Raw genomic sequence first — 6,000 nt, forward strand, 5'->3', positions numbered from 1 at the left:
AAGGTCCCTTCCTAGTTATTAAAAACAGAGCCTCTGCAGTCATTATAGCCTGTCATCTTTCTGTTCAAACGCTGTTCACGATCCGAGATTGCAAAAATGCACTTTTTTCTCTAGATGCTGTTATTGTCTCACGTCAGAATAAACTGTCCAGATTCCCGAGACGCCGTGTCCATCCTTATAGCACTCCGCTTTCAAAGAAAAGAGGGATTTCTCTGCAGCCTGCCCAAGGGAGTTTGACCTCCAAAGCCTCCTCAAACACTTCTCGCTGTTTTCATTGAAGACGGGACCTGCAGGGAAGTGGGTCTTTCTTGGAATCCCTACTGCACCAGTGCCCTGGCTTTTATGGCAGGGAAATGCACAGCCTTTGTCGTCATTTACCACCCTTGATGGTGGCTGTCTCTTTCCACCTGAGTGTGAGCTGCTTTAGGACCTGTGACCTTAAGTCCAGCAGAGACAGCTTGGGGACAGGGTGACAGTACCATGTGGGGAGCTCCTCTCCTCATGGTGGATCAGGAAGCAGAGTGCAGAACAAGGGGTCAGTCCAACATCCTGTGACCTCTCCTTAGCTACCTATGTCACTAGTCAGGCTTCCTGAGACCCACAGCTGTCAGAGTGGTACCATCAGCTCCATAATAAGCCTTCAGAACATGAGTCAGTGGGCGGCATTTTACATCTGAGCGCATGTCCTATCCCATCAGACCCTGGGCCCTTTCTCAGGTTCCATGTCACCTCTGAACAATCAGTGAACACTTATTTTATATCAATTTTGCCCTCTCTGAAAACTCTGCTTTCTTTGGCTATCGCCAGTGAGTTGATGTAAATGCTGAGTTAAACCAGGGGTATTTCAGGCTGCAAGGGCCACACGGTTTTTGTCCTGACTACTCAGTTCTGCCATTGTGGCATGAAAGCAGCCATTGGATGCTTTGTGTGTGCAGATGTGTGTGTGTGTGTGTGTGTGTGTGTGTGAGTGTGTGTGTGTATGGGGGGCGTGTTTCAGTAAAACTTTATTTAAACAATCACTGTGTTTTAGATATTGTTGACAGACCACAGTTTTCAATTCCTGTCCAAACCTAATAGTCTGTTTCAGTAGTTCAGCATGGCACACTATGGGCATTTGTGTGTAGGTTTTACTAACATGTGGTACTTCCTTGTGTGTCTTATCACCATCTGAACTGTGTATTCCATTTCTACCCATCTTTCTCATCTCCCTCTGTTTTGTTAACTTCTTTTTAGACATCATTGGTGTTTAATCCAAAGTTTTTTAGTGACTTGAACATCTATCACACGCGCACGCGCGCACACACACACATTGATGTTCATATTTATTTGTTTATGTTTGTGTTAATGATTGTTGAGAGTGGGAAAAATCCTTTTAATCTAACCAAAAAGTTTTCATTATTTTATATGGTTATCTTTAATATCTGTAATTTTTTCCCAAGGCTACTGTAACAAACAATTACCTCCTGTTTGATTGCAACAGTAATCAATTCTCTCTGGTTCGGATGTTGCCTGTTGGTTCCTTCAGGAGACCGGTCTGACATTGCTCCCCCTTCCCCACCCCGGAGCCCACCCTGGCATTCTTTGTCTTGTAGAAGTAGTGCTTCAGAATCTGCATCCGTGGTCACATGAAGTTCTCTGTGTGTGATTTGTGTCTTCACAGGGCCTTCCTACAGAGCCAGCAGTCACTGGATCCATATTAATCCAGCATGACCTTATTGTAATTTGATTAGTTGCATCTGCAAAAATCCTATTTACAAATAGTGTGGTGTTTGGAGCTCTGAGTAGACAGAAATGTGGTGTGTGTGTGTGGGGGAACTCCTAGACTCCGTGAACCTCCACACTCAGATCATGTCCCTGGTGAAGGAGCCAGGAATGCTGTGCATGTTGATATGAGCCTTGGTGGGACCTAGGAGCTTCCCTGTCTCTGGGGAGCCTCCTGGCTTCCTGCATTGGATGTGGCTCAAGGAATGAAGTGCCTGGTGCTTCCTAAGCGTTGCTCTGTGTGTCTTTGCCGGTGTGTTTGCTCCTGCCAACTACTGTCACATATGGTTGAGGAGGGTGATTATTCAGTGGCGGTTTCTGACTTGCTCATGAAGTATTAGGTCTTGTTTCCTTCCCTTCGGCTACTGTCTCTGGGCTTTTCCATATCTGTATAAAGAGGCAGGGCTTATATTTGATTTGTTTTGATTTTTGAGCTTTTGTAAGTAATTTTTTCCCCCACTGTACGGAAAGGTTGGAATTTTAGCTACAACATGAAAATGCTATGAAAGTTTTTTGATTTTTTTTTCTTTTGGTTTATCAAGATGGGTTTTCTATGTGTAGCTCTGGCTGTCCTAGAACTCACTGTGTAGACCAGACTGGCCACAAACTCACAGATCTGCCTCTCTCTGCCTCCCGAGTTCAGAGACTAAAGGCTTGAGCCACCACCTGGCTGCCCTTAGTGAAATCAACCCACCCTCTCTAAGAAGCTCACATCTCTCATGGGATTGTGACAAGGCTGGAGCAGGGGATACACATGTCACAATATTTAAAGGACATTGTGAGCAGCTGCTGCTCCACTCATGTCTGCTGGACTCACCTTGACCTCTGGGGCCAGTTGGCCACCTCTCTCCTCTGCGCTTCACTTCTCAACCTCATTAATCCCTCGATTGAAGCCCTTTGTTTCTGCTATACAAATGAAGAATGGATTTCTTGAGATGATAGTAAACATTCTGATTAGCTATGCAAATTAAATCACTTTAATCACTCACTAATTGCTTTATCAAATTTGACAAAACACAAAAACTCCAAGAGTGTACTTGCCTGGTCTTTGGGAGAGAAAACAGAAAATCCCATTTAAACAAATAAGCAAAGGGAAGCCGCATCTGTCCAAGTGTATAAAGGTCTGAGCAGACTCAATTTCAACTGAAAAGCAATTTTGTCAAGAGTGGACAAGAATTCTACATCTGGAATGCAAAGGGGCGATACGGAACCATTCAGAGTGGCCTCTGTTAAGAAACACGAAATACCATCAGTTCGCTGCTTACACTGAACTCAAGGGTTTGGCTGAATATTCAAATTGAAACTCTTTTTTATTTTTTCTCTTTTTTCTGAAGGTGGGAAGCAGAAACCTCAGGGGTGGGGTGGATACTGTGTTTCTGGGCCCCCTTGGCTTGAGTTTTCCTACTTTTCTCTGTAGTCCACGCAGCCTGAGTGCTCCCGAGGCGTGTGGTCCTCTACTTCATTAGTCTGCTCTCGTCAGCCTACTCTCTCAGAGTTGTCAGCATCCTTCCCTGAGTAATCTGTGGCTAGATGTGCTCTGTGAGGCTGCAGAGATGCCAGAGGGAAGAAGCAGGTTCTGTGGAGGGGTTTTAGCAGGGTGGATGAGGTCACTAGCCTGAGAGGCTGCCTGGGACCCTCTGGTTAGTCTTTTTCTTCAGGAAACAGGTGGCATCTCACAGGTGTCTGAACCCCCAGAGACAGGGAGGAGCCTGAGGTCAAAGGTGACAGACAACAGTGCTTCATTAGCAAATCTGATGTGTGGCCTGTGTAGTCACCAGGCAAAGCTGCCTTCTCTGATGAGTGCCCCTGGAAGTGCACAAGTCACCTCCTCGGAGAGGGGAGAGCACCCTGGGTACCCTAAACGCTGCATGAGGGAAAGGAAGCGCTTTGGTGGGAGAGGTCTGGCTGTGCAAAGGACAGTGGATGGCAAAGGAAGCTTTCCTAGACTTCACAGGCCTGGAGGAGATGGCGAAAATCAATGGGCGGCGGCGGCGATGACGTTTTGGTGCTGTGTTGGGCACTTAATAATTCAGGGCCTTAAGGAAATGCAATGACTGGCTTTGGATCCTCTAATTGATTTGAAACCCACTTAGCAGGAATATGGTGAATGGCGTCAAATCCTTAATGATTAATCTCTGAAGCTGTTTTGCATTCATCTTTTCTTGTCTGTTTGTTGAACACTTTTTTTTTTAACGTCTAGAATCATTACTATGGGCAGAAGGTATTTGGATATTTTACACAAAATACAATTTCAACAAAATTTTGTAGTACTCTGAGATATGGAGAAAAGCTACTGTTAGCCTGGGCCTTTCTGTTCCTTTACTCATTTTTCTCTGCTGTTTCCTCCCTGTGATGGTGTGGTCCGTTGGTCTGAGCACTGATGGTGTAGCATTAACAAAGCCAACGCTTCATTCAGCACCCCAGATTTCCACTCACATCCTTCTTCTGTCCAGGACCCAGGGCATCGTGGGACTTTACGCACTGCGTCTTCAGACTCTTCTAATCTTCGAAGAGTTCTCAGACTTTGTTTTTGGTAACCCGCTGGTTTTGAGGAACTCAGATCAGGGCACTTACACAGTGTATCACAGTTGGGTTTGTATGAATTCTTTTCTTATGACCAGACTGTAGCTATGGTTTTAATTAACTAGCATATTTATCTTGATTTTTCAGTATGTGTGTGTACATGTATGGGCACAGTGAGCATGCGTGTGGAGGTCAGCAATTTGTGGAAGTCAATTCTCTCCTTCCACCTTGGGGGTTCAGGGATGGAGCTAGGAAATGACCCAACTCGTCACTTGATTGCTGTAAAAGGATGGTCTCCTGCATGTAAAAGTTGGGTGTGGTGATGTGGGACTGCAATCCCAGAACTCTGGAAAGGGGAGGGACAGGAGAACTCTTAGAGATTGCTAGCTAGGTATTCTGGGTTTCCCGATCAATACCTCACATTGATCTAGAGCCTCTGCATGCATGCACATACATTTGTAGTTACATGTATATGTCATCCTCATGGTCACATCATGTCACAGGGGTTCATTGCCAGTATGACTTCTCAGGTGGTACTAAGCAGCCTCCAACCCCTTTCCCCTCAGTCTTCACTACTTGCCTGGCCTTTCCCAAGTCCCTCCGACTCTCACCCACTTCACAACTTATGTCTTCTCCTCTTCAAAAGTCCCTTCTCAGCTGCCTCTCCTGTCTGTATCCCCACCACCCCTTTCCTGATGCTTCTTGGCCTCTTGTATAATTCACCCATTTGGGGTTTGTGTCTTCTGGAGTCTGACCTAGGAAGATGTACATGTTTCTGGAATGGGCAGGTGCTCAAAGATATTGAACAGCTGAGGGCTGTGTGAAAGGGGAGACCACAGCATTCCAGCGTGGTCCCCCTCCCACCTCCTGCTTACTCTGGGCTGTCATAGAGCTCCGTGAGGAACCACAGTGTGAACTGGTATTACTTGGTGCTTTCAACCATTTTTCCTCATGACCTCATGTGTCAATAGTTATCAGCTGAGGAGATACTTTGCTCCCTTTAGCTCAGATCATGAAGATCTGAGTGCTGGTTATGACCACTATCATAATAATGTCTGCAGAGGCACATGATCAACAAGTATGAACAAGCACTTTAGTGGGAATGTGTACCAGAGTGAACCAAAGGAAGGGGAACTGGGCATGCAATAGGAAGAATAGAGCTCAGGATGATGGGCCAGCCTGAAAAAGCAGCCGGTACTGGTCTGAACTTGGTCTTTGCAGTCTTGGCCTGTGCGGGCAAGCCCTTAATTGTGTGGATTTTGTAATAGTTTACTGTGCTGGGTTGTTAGTTCTTGGCCTCAATACATGCTGCTGATTGGAAACATATCTGAGGAAATTTCCCTTCCACTTAAGAAACAGAGTGCCCAGTGGCGAGCCTATAAAAGACTCCCTTCAGCATTAATTACGTGGTTTGAGGAAAATAAATGGGTAAATTAGAGAATTAGCACTGGATGAAAACGCAGCTGACACAGGCAAGGCGGTTGGCGAAGGCTGGCTAAGGTCTGGGGAAATGCCGCTGGTTTTCTGGATCTAGATTTGGAGGGGAAGCATGTATGTCTAGCCTCCTTTAGCACCATGTGAGATAGCAGCATCCAATTTACACGCTCATATATGTGCTCACATACTTACACATGTACGTGCTTTTCGACTGCTCAGTTACCAAGAGGCTCTGCACAATATTTTGCACAGGCTTTAGCATTGTATTTAGATTGTCGT

General features: G+C 45.7%; 1 protein-coding gene across 5 annotated transcripts in view; it reads left to right on the forward strand.

Annotated features, from left to right (window-relative positions):
* Positions 1-6,000, forward strand: part of Sema5a (semaphorin 5A) — a 438,077-nt gene that overhangs the window by 19,776 nt on the left and 412,301 nt on the right. The gene's annotated exons all lie outside the window — the stretch shown is intronic.

This window comes from Myodes glareolus, chromosome 15 (genome assembly GCF_982192425.1).
Source record: "Myodes glareolus chromosome 15, mMyoGla1.1, whole genome shotgun sequence".
Classification (NCBI taxonomy): domain Eukaryota; kingdom Metazoa; phylum Chordata; class Mammalia; order Rodentia; family Cricetidae; genus Myodes; species Myodes glareolus.